Source organism: Podarcis tiliguerta (genome assembly GCF_965153285.1).
Source record: "Podarcis tiliguerta genome assembly, chromosome: 6".
NCBI classification, from domain to species: domain Eukaryota; kingdom Metazoa; phylum Chordata; class Lepidosauria; order Squamata; family Lacertidae; genus Podarcis; species Podarcis tiliguerta.
In genome coordinates, this window is record NC_139539.1 from 53,720,669 (window position 1) to 53,741,622 (window position 20,954).

At 39.0% G+C, this 20,954-nt stretch overlaps 1 protein-coding gene and 2 long non-coding RNA genes across 4 annotated transcripts in view; 1 reads left to right on the forward strand and 2 right to left on the reverse strand.

The window, feature by feature from the left end:
- The window catches only part of LOC310680860, a 60,187-nt gene extending 52,846 nt beyond the window's left edge, over positions 1–7,341 (forward strand). The window contains exon 3 of the long non-coding RNA XR_014512997.1: positions 7,251–7,341. This is a non-coding gene — a long non-coding RNA (uncharacterized lncRNA). The remainder of the gene's footprint in view (positions 1–7,250) is intronic.
- BEND5 (BEN domain containing 5) overlaps positions 1–20,954 on the reverse strand; it is a 706,924-nt gene that overhangs the window by 571,524 nt on the left and 114,446 nt on the right. The gene's annotated exons all lie outside the window — the stretch shown is intronic.
- On the reverse strand, positions 11,303–15,200 carry LOC310680853. The gene is made up of 2 exons (XR_014512984.1): positions 13,492–15,200; positions 11,303–11,596 (listed from the first exon to the last, which is right to left on the reverse strand). It is a non-coding gene; the product is annotated as an uncharacterized lncRNA (long non-coding RNA).

A 20,954-nucleotide genomic window follows, 5' to 3' on the forward strand; every position in this document is an offset into this window, starting at 1 on the left:
TGTACATGGTCCAGAAAGGGGCATGTTTCTGTACTCGTAGAATGACGTTTCCATATATACACACACACCCCAATTGTATGAGGAACTATATTTCACACAGTTTCCCTAGCTCAATCCAAAACCAGTTGCATGTGCATAGCCCTAGTCAGGTAATTGTTTAGACCGCCCCCATTCTGTTTTCCCTTAACATCTCATCTGCACTCTTGCCAATTATGTGGCCAGAAATGCATGTGTGAAACCAGATTAGGGTCTATGCATGTATGAGACACTTCTGCTGCATCAAGGCATTTTTCATATTCTACAATCCTCTTGAACATGTCTCAAGAAGAACAAGTTACATTCTCACACAATTTGCAACTCATTTCCACAGGGGGTACACAAGAGGAGTTTACAGCAAATTGCAGCCCTTTACCCCAATTCTGCTAAGGAAATCAATATGCTTTTCACTTGCTGGATCAGGAACTAGGGGCCTCAATCTGATTCAGATTCAAGTGTGCATTGGCATATGCATCTGAATATGGATGTTGTTCATCCATACTGCACTGCTTTCAGCTGAGTATATATTTGAATTTTAATAGCCATCCACATTCTGGTACAACTAGTCATATATAAATACATCTTTAAAATATGCCTAGAGTTGGATTAGGACACTTATCAGGCACACACATTTTAGTAAAACGCGCCAAAAAAGGGAAGCATTGAAGAGTTGCATACAAAAAAAGAAATACATCTCTCACAGATGCCAAGAAAAAGGATGGGCTCTTTATTTTTGTAACAAGCCCAACTCGTTTTGGCCACAAATGCCTTTGTCAAGGACTTAATGAACCAGTCTCAAAGCTTGTTGTTGTCAAAGTCTGTTAGGGCAACATCTCATGTATTTCAGTAACCTTTTTAAAAAAAACAAAAGCACAAATTTTCAGCTGAGCTTTGGGGAACATTTCTGACACAGTATACACATTCCATAGTCATTTGCTGCTAATCTAATGTGTAAAGGCATATTAATAAATACATCCAGCTAAACACAATGCTTCCTCCAACTTGGATCCAAAGAGCAACTTGTGATACCGATCCCACTTATGCAGGTGTGTGACCACTTCTGCCAATTTCCTCCACCACCTGCAGCACCCTGCAATGTGTCATGCAAAGTTAGAAAAGGTTCCACAACCTTCAATAGTGGGAAGAAGGTAGGAAATGCCCACTGAATGAGCATAACTCTGCTTGTGGTCCTTTGGATTTAAGCTTAAGTTGCCATTCATCTTGATCAAATTCCATATTTTCCCATATATTTATAATAGACAATAGTTTTTTACAGTGCAAGTTTTTGAACTATAAACTCATGAAATATGTCATTTCAGATAGGGCAGTGCTTGGCATAAATTTTCCAGTCATTCAGATAGATGGGTAATAAAAATAATGTGCACTTTTATTGGAGGTATGATAAGTAAATGTGTTATTGTTTTCAAACAAATGTGTATAGCTACCATGAGCTTCTGAACGAATGGCAGTTTTTAACAGTAAACTTTCCTAAAAGCTGCATGAACACAAAAGCAACTTTACTGAACTGAGGCAGGTGCTTTCCTCCTAAAATGAATTTAAAACATATGAAGAAAACTGTATTAATGATGTATATACGTGCCAATACACATATTGTGTATATACACACAATGTCCTGTGTGTTGGATGATGATCACTGTAGCTAGGGATTTACCGGTATATGTTTTTTACTGCACCTAATGCTTTTGAATTATGGTGTTGGAGGAGACTCTTGAGAGTCCCATGGACTACAAGAAGATCAAACCTCTCCATTCTTAAGGAAATCAGCCCTGGGTACTCACTGGAAGGACAGATCGTGAAGCTGAGGCTCCAATACTTTGGCCACCTCATGAGAAGAGAAGACTCCCTGGAAAAGACCCTGATGTTGGGGAAAATGGAGGGCACAAGGAGAAGGGGATGACAGAGGACGAGATGGTTGGACAGTGTTCTCAAAGCTACAAACATGAGTTTGACCAAACTGCGGGAGGCAGTGGAAGACAGGAGTGCCTGGCGTGCTCTGGTCCATGGGGTCACAAAGAGTCGAGCACGACTAAATGACTAAACAACAACAACACTGCACCTAACATCTTATTGGTATTAAATAAATCAGAGATGGACAGATGGTGAGCCTTACATTGGATCTAACCCCTAAAAAAAATGTATATGGCTCTAAGTAATGCCAACAAATTTCAAATCAAGATATAGTAGTAGTTGGGGTTTTTTTAAGCAGCTTCAATGGTACAAAAATCAATGGATCAATGTATTTTTTTACATTATTGGGTGATAGCCAACTAAATCATAACCAGAGTTGAGTTACTAAAATAAAAGAACTACTGTTAGGAGATTTTTGAAATATTAAGTGGTTTATAAATGCATTTCAATAAATACATTGACTTCAATGGGTTTACTCTGACTATGAGTAACAGTGGATACCACCCATTTTTTTCCTCTCATGCATATTATGAAGGGCAAAGAACACTGAGCCAGTGTGGTGTAGTGGTTAAGAGTGGTAGTCTCGTAATCTGGGGAACCGGGTTCGCGTCTCCGCTCCTCCACATGCAGCTGCTGGGTGACCTTGGGCTAGTCACACTTCTTTGAAGTCTCTCAGCCCCACTCACCTCACAGAGTGTTTGTTGTGGGGGAGGAAGGGAAAGGAGAATGTTAGCCGCTTTGAGACTCCTGAAGGGGAGTGAAAGGCGGGATATCAAATCCAAACTCCTCTTCTTCTTCTTCTTCTTCTTCTTCTTCACTGTCAATTCTGCCTTTTGAAAGTGTATTTTGCTAAATTCATTGGTTTGCAGCCACTCTCCCTTCAATGACTTAATGCTATCTGAGCACATACCTGTGAAGCACTTACTACCAAGCAAACCAACCTTGCTATAAAGCCTGACCATCTGTGAGGGATTTGGATTGTTCCACCACCTGGTCTAGAGTGGCCCTCAAGAATTTGAAAGTTGGCCAAGCCTGAAATAAACAAGTTTCGAAAGCAATTTCCAGAGGGCTACCTTTGTCAGTCTCTCAAAGTGAAAGCAACAGAAAGTCTTTTCAAGCCTTAAAGACTAACTGATTTATTATGGCATAAGCGTTTGTGTATTATCGTCCACTTCATCAGATGCAGCATTATCCTCAGCTGGTAGACACAGGTACACTTGGCAGTGAGAGAGAGAAATGCTAGCAGTGATGCCAGAGAGAAATGAAATGAAAGAAATACAGTGATACTGCGTTAAAGCATAAATGTATGTAGAATTATTGCAGTGACCATTCACAAAGCAGTGTTGCTGATTATGCAAATACGATTACGCATTGGCAAAGTGATTAACACCTGTAGTGGACTAAAATTCCACTACTGCAATAGCACTAACAGATACAAGTTAAAGGTACAGAGTGCCTTGCAATTCCACTTCATCCCTATAATCTTCCTGAGAATCTCCATTTTCCTTTTACCAGTGGAGAACTAAGGCTAAAGTGGATATTCATACTTGCGTTAACGTGTTTTTTAAATAATAGCCAGGGTTATCTATTATGGCAAACAACAACAACAACAACAACTGGGGTGAATTCAACCCAGACTTAATCTTGCTTAACCCATTGAAATGTTTAGCCTTAATCATGCTTAACTTCTGTCTTAGATTTAGGCTATGTTGTTGTAATAATGGCTAGCATATTATAGTTTGTCTGAGTTGTTTGTCTGAGTTGTGGGGTCAATGTTAATCAGTGAAGATATGAATTAAAAACACTTTTTTCTATTTTTGAGTCTATTTCAGTTTCCTCTTGTATTAAGAATCAGAATAGGCTTTTCTTTCTAACAGTGAATGGAAGCTTGTGTTAACATGCATATTTATTTAGATTTAATTGAATGATTAATTGGTGGAAATGAGATCATTAATCAACTATGCAATTCGTTAAGCATGACAGCCCTACTTTTTTTTTTACTTTTTTTAGAAGGTAATTCCCTGCAAAGATGTGGCATCCCAAAATGACCCTGGGCCAGAAAGAGATTCCAGAATGTCCACTACAGAGGAGCAGGTATAGCGCAGAATAAATAAATAAAACAAAAACATGACCAGCCACTTTAAGCAAGTCCCACTTTGTCATCAGAAAGTCAATTCACTCAGCTTAGCAGCATTCAATTCTCAATAACATTTTGTTCTGGGTCTCTGTCAAGTTATTCTAGGCTGTGAAATTGTCAGGAATGATGGATGACTATCACCCTTCTGCTATCTTTTTGCTTGTTCCTTAGAGATTTGCAGCTGCTGACTGCAAGACTCTTTTCTTTCGTTCTTTCTTTTTTCCAAACATGCCAAATGAACAACAGTAATTACCAGAGAGCCTACACTACAATTATTGTAGCACATAACTTTGTATCGACATCTGCAAGAGACAGAATGTTCAAGATTGATTAGTAATGATATCGCTTCCTGCTTTTATACCAATGTTCACACAGTTTATTTATTTGTATCTAATTTTCACATAAAACATTGCCTTCTCATTTCTCCCTGTTCTTAACCTGTAGATTTCTACTAATTTCTTGTAATGTATAATGGTTTAAGCAAGCGTTCTGCCAATGCCCAATTAAGTTGTACAGCATTTGTAACACAGGGCAGAATAAAAGACCACATCTGTATTTGTCATGAAAAAATAAAAAAAGTTACTCTGTTGTTCCAGAACAAACTACATAAAGGTGTACAGCAGTTCAGTGTGTGGTCTGTATAATGAGGTAAAGCAGGGTGACTTGATGCATTTTCTTCCTCTCCCATCACGCTGAAGCACAGTGTCAAACTGCCTACAATGGATTAGGGCCCTTGCAAAGCCTCATGTTGCTCTGTTGTTTCTGCCCTTTACAGTTCTCTGTTTTCCTTTTTATCTGTGTTTCCCAAGGTCCATGAGCTACAACAGATTTTCGATATGCATTCCCATATGCAGAATGGTAGACTGGAATTAAGCATAGCTGCTTCAGAAAGGTTGTAGCTCTGTGGTAGATAGAGTGCATGCTCTGCATAGAGGTCTCAGATTAAATCCCCGATCTCACAGAATTGCTTATCCTCCATCATCCCATTTATCAATATCAGGACACTCTTTGGAGGGGGGGGGGAGTGTCCTGAGCTCTTGTAGGTGTGCAAGACCAAAAAAATGTGTGTCTTTTGGTCTTGTACTCTGGTGTGAACCAGCTAACTCACGCCAGAGCACTGGACAAAAAAAGGGACATTCTGGGATCCAATGAGAATGTAATTCAGGGAAGTCCTGCTCAAACCTGACCAAGGCAAAATAGTCTGACCAAGGCAAAATAGAATGATACTATTTTATTTTCCTTGATCTGGACACTATACTTACGTTGATGCAGTTAAAAGGACTAAAGAAGCTGAAGAAGAAGGAAGGTTTACAGCTCAGTGATGGAGCGTATATGTCACATGGAGAAGATCCCAAGTTCAAACTTGATTAAAAAAAACCTCAGATAGTAGGGCTAGAACAGAATGTTGTCTGAGACTTTGGAAAGCTGTTGCCAATCAGAGTAGAATGTACTGTTATACAACAAACTATGCTTACTTGAAGAAGAAGAGGAGGAGTTTGGATTTGATATCCCGAAGGAGTCCCAAAGCGGCTAACAATCTCCTTTCCCTTCCTCCCCCACAACAAACACTCTGTGAGGTGAGTGGGCTGAGAGACTTCAAAGAAGTGTGACTGGCCCAAGGTCACCCAGCAGCTGCATGTGGAGGAGCGGAGACGCGAACCCGGTTCCCCAGATTACGAGACTACCGCTCTTAACCAGTACACCACACTGGCTCTACTTAGGTAAAAGTTCAGCAGTTACACTGCCTCAGTACTATGGGGGTGTGCAACAGATAATATTTTCAAGACATGCCATTTCTACTGCTACTACTACTACTACTAATAATAATAATAATAATAATGGATTATGTATATGCCTCCCATCTAACTGGGTTGTCCCAGCCACTCAGAGCAGCTCCCAACAATATATTAAAAATGCAAAATAATTTGCAATTCTTATCTCAAATTTTAAAAACACAGTTTGCTATTTAGCTTCTGAGAAACACAAGCCCCAAACTTCAGTGGGCATGTAAAACCAGTAATGCAACTCTGGATTGTGACCATAGTAATATGCTCATCTATATTCTGATCAGGTATTTGAACCTAAATTTCTCACACCCAATCCAAACACAGTATTCACTGCACCATGCTGCCCCTTGGTGGCTTAAGACATGAAAACTGGTAAAAATGTATTAATGTTTATAATAAAAATTCATAGCTATTGCATCGTAGAACACCCCCTGCAGAAGCCAATTCCATTATGTTCCTTGTCTCATCTTTCCATATCCTATGCTACTTTCAAAAGAATGAATAGTATCTGTGATGCAATATACGGTACTTATTTGTTCATTTTCAAACCTTTGTTCATCAACAATGCAGTATATATTTTTAATGGACAAAAAAATGAAAACAGTAAACATCTGCATGTAACAGATATGTAAGTACTTTGGTAAATTTGCTGGTTTATCCAAGATTAGATTTATCAACAGAAAAATATAGACCAATCATCTCAATGGTTTACAGAACAATCCACCCCACTTTGTGCTAGGTTGTTTGGGGGTACTGCAGCATTGGGTGGAGGTTTCCCTCCACTGGCCTCTGAGATGCCAGAGTCACTCTCATAACACATAGCTCTGCTTCCATGTACCCAATATGCAGGTGAGTGGAAGTGCGGCCAGTGTGTTCCCCAATGAAGGGGACAGTGGAAAGTTCTGGAATCAGGCATTCCAGGAGCAAGCAGGTGCTGAGCATCCTCGCATTTTTGTAAAGAAAGCCATGAACAAATGCAACAAATAAACAAGTGTATATAGGTCACCTAGCTTCTTCCCCACTTATACAATCCAATACAGTGGTACCTGAGGTTACAGACTCCGCCAACCCAGAAATAGTACCTCGGGATAAGAACTTTGCTTCAGGATGAGAACAGAAATCGTGCTCTGGCGGTACAGCAGCAGCAGGAGGCCCCATTAGCTAAAGTGATACCTCGGGTTAAGAACAGTAACAGGTTAAGAACGGACCTTCAAAACAAATTAAGTTCTTAACCCGAGGTACCACTGTACTTGGCTATGAAACCCCTACATGTATAGCCCCTGAAATATTTTGTACCTAATTTTGAATTAACAGCTGATGTTCTAGAATGAAAATTAAATGACCTTTCTTTCTTTTTTTAGGGTGGGGATCCAAAAGATTGCTCAAGGAACTTTGCAAGATAACAATAAGGTTTCAGAGGTGACATTCAACTGTCTCTGATGCAGTCAAAAATGAGGAAGTTCTGGCTCGTGGGCAGGAATTGCATGTCTCTATAGATCCCAACTGTTGTGGCTGCATTTACCAAACATAAACCAGCTGCTTCCTGCTTTACCTTTTAACCCTGTAAATGTTATCTCTATTGATATTACACCTATAACTACAGTGGAAAAGATTTAACAAGGCATTATAGAAGCTTCTGACTTTGTCTGCAGCTCATGCGTGCTTCTAATTGGAAATTTCTGCACTGTCTTCACATAGAGATAAGGATTTATGTCATTTTATCTAGAGAATAATTTTCTCACAAGAGAAAAAATTAAAACCACATTTAATCAAACATTAATTTACCATTAATGTGTTCATAAGTTATCTTACTTTATTTAGAAATTGTCAGTAATCCTGTTTGTGTATGCATTTAAATACAAGTCAGTCACTTCCTTTCTTCCTCCTCCTACAATACTCATCCCCATTCTCATGATATTACAGTATCACTATGACAACAATCGTACTGTTTTAAGAATGCTTAGAAAGGGAGAATGAAAGTGATCTTATCTGTGCAAGTCTGCCTGAAAAAACGTATGGTGAATGAAGGAGAGCTGAAGAAAGACGAAACAATACATTTACACACACAATATTAGTTGAGATTCACATAACAGCTATTATTAAAACCTAGCAGAGGCATATAATTTTGAGTTCATGACAGTATAACCTAAGGTTTGCAATCATGCACTCAGTTAAATAGGTTTTAAGCGAGCATATCTGGATAGAGAAGGTCATATGTATACAGTGGGTAGCAAAACATTTACAGGGAACTAGAGAAAATCCTTTCTTTGCAATGATACTGCTTATGTTCTAAGGCTGTGCATTATGATCACCAACATCTTGCCCTCAGAAGAAGTTTAGACAGTCTAATTTTGAATTGTTGACATCTCCTTGGTTTATTAAATCCTATTTACAACAGACCATGCTCTATTTTAGTGCAGCTATGGGGAATCAAGGAGCTTGTGGAGTTCTGTTCAGAACTTCTCAGTTTTATACATACTGCAATTTTGAAATTGCAAGAGTTTGGAATCAGGGAGGAGCTGAATGAGTAAGGTTCGATCCAGACAAAATGGAGATGTTGACGACAGTTCTTCCAGTTAACACAGGAGAAGGTGAAGGTTCAGTAGAAGGTTGTATTCCCATATACACTCTTGAGCTGCTCCTAGACCTAAACTCTGTTCCTGAAACCTGGCTGGCATCTATCACAAGGAATGCCTTTCAGCAACATATACTGGTGAGTCTGTGGCTGCTCCTGGAGAAGGTCAAATTGGTCACTGGCATTCAGGTCTTGGCAACCTCCAGGCTGGAGTTGATGAGGCTGCCTTTGAAGTCTGTTGAAAACTTCGATTAGTTTAAAGTTCAAAGTGTTTACTTTTAAAATACTAAAATACTGTCTTTCGATTAACCTTTGAAGGTGTAACTTGAGTAGTTTTGTCCAGCTGATTTAACAGCCACTGATAAATTATGATGTATTTTAATGCTCCTTTGGCATATTTCTTTCTTGCAGTTGTGTTATAGTTCCTTCTTTATATTTGCTGTTATCTGTTGGTTGGTGGTTTTGATGCCTTTATATTTGCTGGTCAATGCCTGAGGGCTATGTTCAGCTGATGAAGGAGAAAAAAGCCACATATCAATAACCAGGAGAAATTGGTAGACTGGAAACAGCCATGAGAGTGGCAACCACTTGACAGGAAAGTGAAGATTCTCAATGCACTATGCTTCCAATGCAGTGGATATTCCCCCATGCTTGTATATTGAAGGAGAAGGTTTCTGACTTTCATTGGTTTATCACTATCTTCCTTGAAGGTATTTCCCCATTGTTACCTTTCCAGGAAAACTGCGCTAAACTGTCCTTTGTGGTGGCTTGAAGACCCGATTGAAGACCAATGAGGTGCAGATCACAGCTTACATGTAGACCAGCCCACAAATAGTGAATTTAGTCAGTGGTCATAAACATGGACTCAGATCATGGCTCAAGGATTGTAGGTGAGGAAGCAGTCTTCTCCCTGTCAACTTTTCCAAGGACTAACATAGCAGGACACGCTGGAAGTCATTTGATAATTTGAAAATGGCTGACAATAGTTGGGTTACGTTATAGCCAAGTGACAATACACTTCAGGATCTAGGTCTTCAACAGATGCCACGTCTTGTACCGCATAAACCCAGCAGCAAACCCCTTCCTTAGGACAGCTGGTGCAGAACTAGGCACAGTATCACAACAGCAAGTAACCTCTGTGCCCAGTTCAGATGGTCTGCAAAAGCACCATAAGACCCAAAGCACTTGCAGAACAGCATGAACTTGCCTTACTCTGAAATACTACAAGACAAAACTACCCATTGGAATGATAATTTTATATGATTGGGAGGCTACACAGCCAGCATCTAGCAAGTAACAAATAATGCAAGAAAAAAAGCAGGTACAGGAATGGATAAGGTAACTTAAGCAAGTTCAAGGAAGGAAGGAAAGTTTTCAATCTCTTGTTTCCCTGTAGCTCCCTGTGACCCCTTAAAAGGCCGCCCCAGGAAGTCAAAGGGTAGTTCTGAAATGAGGTGTAAGAGGCTGCCTGAGAGTTTAATTATCATTAGGACCCAAGTCCAATTTTGGATAACTCTATCTATCCCCCAACAGCTTCCTACACCCCATCCAACATTGTTGAGGAAGACCTAACCAACTTTTCAGAGCAGCTTTCTGGGAATAGGGGTTTTGCTGGATCTAGAAAAGGATACAAAACTTTCCTTCCATAAATTTCCTTCATGTAGCATAGATTAAGACCCAAGCCATAATTAGAGCATGTGTGCTGATCAGCCAGCTATGTTATTTGAGACGGCACAGCAGTGGGGGAAATTACTTTGCTCCTGACAGTGAGTGGGCACAAGGTAAGAGTGCTGCAAGGCTTGAGGTGGTCAACAAAGATGTGGGCCTTAATAAACTGCTTACATACACCCTCAACAAAAACACCTTCAATAAATCAGACTGAGTCTGAGCTACTGCACAGCTGCATTTCTTGACCCATCCCTTATCCTTCAGAGACCATCCTTGATGTCTGCTCACCTGGAGACATTGTAGGAAAAGCAAGAAGGATAAAGGACTATGTATATTATCTCTCTTGACAAGAAATCTTGAAAATGCAGTTATGAAAATGAAAAAAGAAGTCCCAGGAAGCCTGAAAAGAGTGGAGTGGGGTGACACAGTTTGAAGTCTCTGACCTTTTACACTCTGGTTTGGAGGGAAAAGTGAAAGGTCTATTCAATGGTAAGGTACTTGAAATGGAGCTGTAGAATATCTGGATATGCTGGAGTTTAAAAGTTTTAAAATAATGATAATAAGCCAGCTCAACGTCTTTATAAATTTACCATTTGTCTTGCCTACCAGCAAGACTTTCTTCAGAGAGGCTGTTTGGAAGCTGGGTTTGTTGTTGGTATCAGGAAAACTTGTCTGTTGCCTTCAAATGTTGAGATGCTTGCTTTTACAAGAAACAGTAGCATGACATGACCCTGAGGCAAGCCTGTCACCTTCATTGCAAATCTTTAGGTGCCAGGCAAAAACATTTCTCTTCTCCTAAGCCTCTGGCTAATTAAGCAACATATGGCCTTTTAAACTGGTGGTGAGGGCATTATTTTGCTTGTTTGTTACTATGTTATAAAATTTTGTGGTTTTATATTGCAAGCTGCCCTGTGATCCTCGGATGAAGGGTGTTATAGAAATTTAATAGATAAATAAATAAAAATAAAATGCCCAGTCTCTTTTCTCACCTGTAATGCAGGAGGAAGAGTAGGGTTTGGAAGAGGTCTCAGGTGTAGAATAGCATGAACAGAATCATGAGGGAAAAGACATTGAAGAAGCCGTGTCCCATGAAGATTTCCACAAATAGACCTTGTTTGTCTATTTTTTTATTGTATGTTAGTTTTAAAAATAACCACATGAGAAAATGAAGAATATCAACAGGAGATACCTTTATTTTTGACAATGAAAACAAAAAACAGAAAGTAAACATCTGTAAAATGCTTATCATTTCAGCCAAAAGTTGGCCAACAAAAGTAGTGCTTCCCTTTAGCAAAAATAAGGAATTATCTTTTGACATTCTTTCTTTAGAAACAAATGTCCATTCCACTTAGCCCATCCTAACAGCCAGATCCTTTGCTTAGCTCCTCCAGAGTATCAATTTGGTGGTGTGCCTTCTGTCTGTGCTGCCCAGTCTCCTCCTCTCTTCCCATGGTGAAAGAAGGTCTGCTGGCAAAGCAAAGGAAAGAAGAAGAAAAACAGGGTTGTGTATTTTTGTACATTGTTGAAGCATGTGCACTTTCAGTCATTTAAGTGCCGATGTGAATTTTTATGTAGTTAAATAACTTTTACACCTCCAATATCATTGCTCATACCATCCTTATTAGCATATTGTTCATGCTCATTTTATAACGTCATTATCATGCAGTTGTTGTTTTCATATGTGAAGGTTTGCCATTTACATTTTTCTTGAACTGAGATGGCTACTGAGAAACAACCATAGATCCTCTGCTCCTCAACAGAAGTGCCTTTTCCTGTTTCCTCATACTTCCTTGAAGTAGTATTATTTAGTTATCAAAATCTTTATGTCCCGCACTCCCTATTCTGTTGATACAACCTCCAAGGTAGCTACAGTTCCTTGTTTTACTTCCATGGGGCTTGGAGCACAGTTCTACAATGGTTCAGTTTTTTTCTTGTGATTTGTCTCCCTTCACTAAACCACACACATTAAGCCAAGAACAAACCTCGTCCAGAGTGAGAGAAACCATGAACCTCGGTTCATATGCCATGCGAAGCCAAACTTTCACTTAGTCCAGGATAACATAGCAGGAGCAGGATTAGGAAAGAAGCACTGTGGTCATGATCTTCACTCCAGGAATGCACACAAGTTGCTCATTTGCCCCAAGACATATTTCAGCTTTATGTTACATGTGAACCAGGCCAGTGTCAAAGCGATAAATTATTTTAAGTTCAAAATTGCTTTTAGCTCTGAAAGCATGCTCAGATTTATATAAATAGCCTTTTAGTGCCTAGGATGGAAAAATAGGGATGCACAAGATAAACAAAGGACCAAAGCAACACGGGTCTTAGAAGAATGTGAGCCAACAATTAAAAAATAAAGTAACACCAGGAGCTTTAACTTTCTTTTGATCACAAATGTGCTATTATGATTATTAAGTAAAGAACAATATCAAAACGAATACATCAGAACAAGCTCCATATTTATGGAACTGTAGGTTTGTACTATTCTTCACTTTAAGGGTGATAATTAAAATATTTGAAACACCTACGGTACCTATAAAGCTGCAGACATTTAATATAGTATGCAATAACAGAATTTGATAAGGATGTCACCTTCATCAAAAATCATAGTTAACTGTGTACAGCTTTTTCCTAGGGGATTTTCCAAACAGAATTAATTGTATTTCTTCAAGTTAATTTCATTAAGAAATATTATAGCTAAGCATAACGTGTAATTTGACAAACAAACAAAATAACACATTTACTTACAGATTATATATTTCTCTGACAAATTTCTGCAGTGGGGGAAAAGTGTTGCACTACCAAGAAACAAACAAACAAAAACCCACCACAGAACAGTTGACCTAAATTATCTTCAATCTAAACAGCTGTTCACATTACAACACCACACAAAAGCTTCCTCTGGTTTATAATATAACTTTCATTTTAGTCTCCAATGAAGTCATGGGCAAGCACTCCCATTGTGTTTAATGTGGACAAGGTACCATTATTCTTGCTCAAACAAAACAGAAAATGAGGATAGAATTTGAAAAAACTACTGCAGTTGTTCCCAAGATGGAAACTGCTTTACCATGAATTTCTGTTCTCCAAGACTTCTGGATGGCTTTCCGATTATGGGTTGTAACTTCCTGGCAGCTGGTTGCCTATGCTATCTGAAACATCTACTCATTTAACCAGCTAGAAATGGTAGTTTTAGAGCAGGGGCGGCCAACTCCCAAGGGACTGCAAGCTACTTTCAGAATTAAAATCTAGGTCAAAGTTTTTTAAGGAGGGGGAATGGACCATTTTATGCCCATTATGTTGGGGGGGGGGTTCAATGGGGGGGGGACTTTTAAGGGGAAACAGGATTAGTCGCTCACCAAATCAGCGCTGTGAAAAACTCTGTCTTCCGTTGCAGATATCAGGAGAAAATCCAGACAGGGGAGAGGGGGCGGGGCCAGGTGCTCTTAGGCAAAAGGAAAGGAAAATGAGCCCGTGATCAACAGTTATTGACTGCAACCTCCCGGGGATCGACCAGTCAATCCAGATTGACCTGTTGGACATCCCTGTTTTAGAGAATTTGTTTCCAATACATTTGCATCCAAACAAATAAATGGACCCCAGACTTCCTGCAAACTAAATAAAAGCAAAGTGCTCTACAAATATCTAAGGTATACCAACGGTGTTCTTGAGGATGAGTAGAACTAGCTAAGAATGAGGGTAAAATTATTTCCTGATCACTGTGTAAGAAAAAAAATCATGTTGTAGACAAGGACCTTATCTGGCCTAAAGACCATTTTGTCACAGTGACAAAATTTTAACCCCCTTCAAGTAACAGGTTGAGAGGAATAATATTGGGCAAGATCAGTAAGACTCATCTTTTATCAGTATAGATGTCGTTTGAGACTTTTACTGGTTGAATTTGTTTTGATTGGTTTTAATGTATGTTACTTTGAGGCACTTACAAATAAATAAATAACTTCTTGGAACAACTATTATGCCACACCCCAGGGGTGCAAATTGATAACTGACCATTTACATCCCTCCTTAAAAAAAGATTCTAGGCAAAGTTACAAGGACTCTTATATCATCAGGAGGAAATCAGTATATGACATTATTTCCCCTGGCTCTAACTCTACGCTCAAGGACTGTGCCAAGAAATGGGTTTACTGAAGACCAAGAATTGCAGTTATTTAATGGAAATGGAGCTATGTACAGCAAAGACAGAAGCACTCTCCATCATCATAAGGTTATGCTTTAGGTTTCTATTTTGCCCTAATATTTCATATCTGCTTTCCTTTTGGAACACACATCAAACCATTTAAAAGCTTTTGTTTTTGGTAAAAAATCACTACAGAACTAAAGAATATTAAGCTTTATAACAAAAATCCTTGAAAGAGTGTATTGCAAAAAAAAAAAAAGAACAATAACAACACAATTACAGTTTTTGCCAAGGAACTGTTTTTAGGATTACTTCCTGACTCGCAGGAGAGACACATAAGAAGAGCCCAGCTGGACAAAACCAAAGCCCCATCTGGTCCAGCATTCTTTCCCCACTGTGGCCAACCAGATGCTCTTTGGAAGACCATAAGCGGAACATAAATGTAACTGCACTGTTCCCCAGAAACTGGTATTGCAATGATAGCTTGTACCTACCAGGGTCTATCAGAATTCCCCAGAAAAGTTCACACTGTATTTAAAAACAACCTTTACATTCCTTGAAATTCCTTGCCTAAGCAGAAATCTCCAATTTTACCTTGCAAATTTGATGTTGGCAAAATTTCGCAGCAACTCAAGTTGCTTCTACTATGCAGAAAAGTTCAATTTCTAATGGATTTTTTATGATGGTGGCCTATAAAGATTTTGGTTTATTCTCTAGGTTTTGCATTGGTGAGCATGTCTGAGCACATTTCTGTTTTGTAACAATCTAGATGATAAATGCAAACTTCTTTAAGCAGCACTGAAATGCTTCTAAGTGAAAAGATTATCCCATCCTTTTTGAAGTGATACTAAGAAATGGCAATACTTTTTTTAAAAAATGAAAACAGATTTAAAACTGCTATTAAATGCTACTATTTCTGGAGTTTAGTTTTTTTTTAATGAAAGAGGAATAAGAAAGCTGAGACTGAAGAGAACCTTTGTTACCATAGATACTGGGCAGGTGTGTCATTTTCAACTGTAAGCATAAATTTGATAAGAGGCTTCTCTGCAATGGTACCTAAATAACGTACAGAAGATGTGCAGAAAAGCACGGATGGGGTGGGAGAGAGACTGAGCTAGCTCACACCTCACATTTATCTCACAGTTGATCTGCTATCCAGTCTTTGAAATTTCCATTAAAACAAAGGGAGAACAGGTTTTTAGAATTTACTGGGCTGTGATCTCTCCAATCTGTTCACCCTTCACTCCACCACCTTTTGCGTAGATATTAATTCAAAAGGCTCTTGCAATGGGTGACATTTCTAAACATCTGAAAGTCTTTTTTCAGAGCGCTGTCTTCAATGTACAGAAGTTGAGAAATATTAATTTCCCAATGGAGATAAGTGAGAAAAATATTGGCTGGGGAAGGAAGGAGGAGGGCAAAGAAGGATGCATTGCAGTTAGTAAGCAGCTGTATAGAAAAGAGAGAAAGTGTTTAAAATGCATTTCAGAAGAATTTAATGTATATTAATGATGCATTCTATGAAACCAGCAGGTTGTCAAACTTTTACCATATCAGCAAAATTGCATCACACTACCCTGAACTTTTATGAACAGAACGGAGACAAAAATGTCACTTTTAAGAATTTTAAGCAATTTGCCCCACTTCAGTGCTATCCATCCTGCTGCTCATTGGAGGACAGCTAAAACCATTTCTAAACCTGGTGCAGCTATTTATTTGGTAAAGGCTGCTATACTTGCCCTCTGGAATTCAAGTGCACACTGCTCAATCAGCACAAAATGTACTGAAAAATAATAAATGCATCTAATTTGAATCATGAATTTTCATAATCACTAAGAACCCATACATACAAAAAAGAGTTATAACATCTAAATTTGATTCTGGAGCACACATTTCACATCAAGATTGCATACCTATGTAGACAGAGACCATTTAGGCTTGCTGAAAACTAGGACAAACCACATCCCACTCTGAAAGCAAAACCTATTAGTCTATGGAGCCATGCCAAGATAACTACCACTTATGGAACAGACATTTAGCAGTTTTAAGTTATCCCCATAACTGTCATGGCAGATGGGGTGTTTAGGAGATGACAGCCCCTATGCACCGTGTTTGGGGCCCGATAATAGGAACACTCACAAAACTAGTGCACAGCCAAATCTTTCAACTAATGTTTTCCACCCATTTGAAAGGGGTGGTTGTGGTCCCCAAACAGGAATTCTTCAGCTACAGAATCCTATGATGGCAGCCCTGAGAAGATGAATCCACTCTGCTGTCCTTCCCATGTGGATCCACTGACTAAAAAAAAAGCCTGCATCTTGTCTCTTGAAGTCTGAGGAAAAAATCTATGTCACTGAACTCCTTTGGTAGAAAGGGTGGAATATGAAATATTAATATTAATATTAATAATATGTAGATGATCCTCAGGACACCTTCCAACTCAATGATTCTATGACTCGGTCATAGACTCCTTGTCTTGGAGGATAAAAAAAAAACATTGATGAGTGTCCCTCAAACCAGTTGCCAGAGCCTAGAAAACAGTCAAGAACTATTAGAAAATGGCCAGTTGCAACACTCAGGGGTGGGTCTTCCATCCTGACTACCCAAACTAGACTGTATAGCTGTGCAAATTGCTGCAAGACTCAGCTGACAAATTTTATCTTCTGCCTCAGCTGCAGGACTGCTAACTACAGTCCTGAACAAGCATTCAGCACCTTGGACAAGGACCATAACCTCTCTTTGCCTTAGGGCTTATCCACACTTAGCTTTTGCCCTTCAGGTTCCAGGCACAGGGCTGTGCTTTAAAGTTTCCTCCCTGAGCACCTTTTTTTTTCATCCCAGAGCTTTCCCCACAAAAACCCACTCTTTAAAGCTGAAGCGCTACAAATAGCAATTGTGAATAAGCCCTGTTCCAAAACTCTAGGCCTACTGATTTACATCTTGCTAAGCAATCAATTTCCTTTGGATCAAGACTGGGATGGGGGGATATTGAAGATGTCCTTGAAGAGGGTAGGTTGGTGCTTGCCTTATTAACTGTAGATTAATTAACTTATTTAATATGAGTTACCGTAATTAGCCTATTAAGTGTATGAAGTGACTGAGAGGTCTTTATGGCTCTTGAAACTTTAGAAAAACCCCATGAGTGCTCAAGTGGCCTGAGGCTCTCCAGTGTGGCAGAACTTCCTGACATGCCTATGGGACCAGACAGTAACATGTGATGTCATGCACATTCCTGGAAATGCTGCCAAGCTGGGAATTTGCAGGAGAGAACCGTGTGCTGCAAACGTGCACAGGACTTTTCTAAAGTTTTAACAGCCTAAAGATCCCTTGGCCATCTATTACAGTTAATGAGGTAAGTGCAAATGCCTATTTCTATACATCAATGATGTCAGAGAATGAATGACAAGTGAAAGGAAGGGAACAGAATATGGGGAAAAGAAAGAGGATACAAAGTTGGGCTCTTGGCCTACAGTTATGCTTAAACCACCAGGTTGGGCATGTGCATTAGGAACAGGTCTGATGTAGGATGGAGGCTATGTGACTAGGAGTGGAAGTGACAGGCATTGAAACAACTGTCTGTACATGGAACTGCTGTTATTTGAGTGTCAACGAAGACACACATGTACTTTGTAGAGGCCTTTTACACTTGACAAATGCCACAAGCACCAATAATTATTTTGTCAAAGGCATTCTGTACAGCAATAGTTCCCAACTTTTTTTATGGTGACCCACAAGTCCAGATGTACTTGGTATGATGATTCATCACTTTATTGACACATGAATTTTGGAACGTGGGTCTCTGGTAGACATTGCATTTAATTTTTAACTACGTGTTTGCCTATTTCACAGCCATTACATGAGGGATCCAAACAAAAAAATACTTAACATCCCTATTCATGTGGAATTTGTTGAAATATTTATAGTACTTACAAAGTTATTCACAGTTTTGTTTATGGGAATGTAAGTACACCAACCATATGATTACAGGATATTGCTTCATAAGCTATAACAATGTATTCTAAAAACAAATGCTTAAATGAGCAGTGTTAGATATAATTAACTGTGGCTATCTTTTATAGTTTAATTCATGATAAAGTCATTTTAGCAAGTATCAGTGGGGTGCCTGAACTTGTATTTTGCCAATAGGGAAGTCAATGCAGGATTTGATGGTTGTCAGAGATAGTCTCACATAATTATTGATATGTAATGTTGACATATTATTCCTTATTTCAACTAAGCAAACTTCTATCACCCTTGGCTTAACTATTGACTAGTTGGCAGATCCAGTGATGGTTCACCACAAGGTGCTTGTACAGGGTGTTGTTCTGAATTACTATTACAGCTCAGTTCTGATGGTAAGCAACTTGCGGTGAACTGTCACCAGCTCTGCTGCCAGCCTCCAGAGAGCAGTTTGCAAATGTTAAAATTCAGACTTTTTGATGATCAGTTACAAGTGTCAATACAGCTTTAGAGTATGCCAACAAAACAAAGTTGGTTTTTATCATACCAGTTAAGGATTGTAACCAATAATTATTTGGGGTTTACTTCTAAAGCCTGTGAGCCATTTAGACAGGCTTCACAACCTGCATTGGAAAATGGCCCACATGTTGGGAAACACTGCCCTGGAGTAAATTCAACATTATACTAGTGTACTCACTGAATGAAGTATTAAGTAATATAGTTATTACCTGTGGAAAAAACTGGTTTATCCATTCATAATGCAACAATCTACAGTACTTTCCCCTTCTTAAACATTGTCAAAGTGCCTAAACAATGACCCATTTATTTAAATATTTGAAACTGTCTAATACCAATTCCACCCATTGATCTATTTAGCCTATACATTAACTGATTGTTAGTGGTGTTTCAAAATCTCTGGCTGAGGTCTCCCCTAGCCTGCTATGGTACCTGGGAGCATTTTAGATGGAGATGCCAGGGACTGAACTGGAATATCACACTCTACATGAAACTATACTACTGTTGAAACCCCTCCCTCAAATCTGGTCCCAGGATGAGGAAGGAGGTAACAAAGGGAATATCTCTAAAAGACTTTGTTCATATGGCATTGCCCTTAGGAATCTAAGCCAAAGTGTGTGAAATCACACATGACATGCACAATTTTCTTCCTGCTTTTATGGATTCTAATTCTGCTTTAGTAGTAACATCACTGAGAGACAATCTCCATACCCACTTATTGAGAGAACTCTGTTACTGCTTGTTGTTATCTGGATAATCAAATCATAAAGTCCAACTGGGCACCAAAGCAGAACTCCCTTGCTAACTCTAAAATACTTTAAATGCAATTTGTTCAGTAAACTGAAGTACATTAAATTTTTATATTAAGTAAATTATAAGGAAGAGTGCACTTTGCAGAATTAAAAAGTGCTCTGTTAACTTATCTATTATTCCTCTGGGAAAGTTTCCAAAGTATGTCTAGTACAATTACAGAATTTTCTATATGGGCAGGCTATAGATAGGAAAAATTCTTATCGCTCAGCAAATGATTTTTGGTATCATTTCAGAATGCTTTAGGTCTCCCACTACTACCAAAAAAGTGAAGCTCTCTGACCACAGACCAAAAACATATCAGTAGAAGCAGCTATTAACAATATTTCTGGCGACTGGGATCAGAGAACTACTGCCCACTGAAAGCAGTTAAATTAAATAATATTATGTCAAAAAGTTGTTCTTAATGGAGAGTGGGCAATGTGAAGTAAGTGGATTCATCGTGTATACTTCACTAACAGAAAGCTAAGTTCTCTGAGTACTGGTCCCTCTGTACCTAAAATGGCACCACCCACAAGACGAAGATAGCAACAAGCTTGGGGGAACCCCAAGGTTTCTGGAAGTACCAAAAAGTAAAAGAAAATTTCAGAGAAAAACCCGAAGAATGTACCCATCCCCTAAAAACAGAGAGCATGTTCAGTTGGCATAGAATGCAGAGTGAATATTGGGGAGGGCATAAAACAAGGGGGGGAGTGGAGTGGCTAAAACCCTTCACACATTTGTTTGCCAGCCCAGCTTGTACAAACAATGGGTTGTATCCAACTAAATCAGGGGTCCTCAAACTCTTTAAAAAGGAGCCAGTTCACTGTCCCTCAGACACTGTTGGGGGCTGGACTATAGTTTGAAAAAAATATGAATGAATTCCTATGCACACTGCACATATTTTATTTGTGGTGCACACAAAAAAACAGGAAAAACAATACAATATTTAAATTGAAAAACGATTTTAATCAACATAAACTTATAAGTATTTCAATCGGAAGTATATGCCTGCTTTTGGCTAATGAGATGGTCAACAACCGGTTCCATATTTGTCACTGCTAGTCGTAGCAAGCGATGCAAGTGTTCACCAGTTAGTCTGGATGTGGTTGGAGATTTCAGATGTTTCATTCGGGGAAAAGTCTGTTCACAGACATAGGTGCTGCCAAAGATGGTTGCAATTTTGAGTGCATGGTTCCTGAAATTAAGAATTGAGATTATGTCTCAAGAGCTGAGAGATGCATAGAAATTAATGAGGCTGCTTGATTTGAATGCGTCTTTCAGAGAGTCAAAATTCTGTAGTTCGGCCAATTCCATTTGGTAAATCGGATCAACAATTTCAATATCAACAGAACATGGGTTCCGGAAAAGCTCTATGTCCTGTTCATGGAGATGAAGCTCTTTAAATCTGATTTG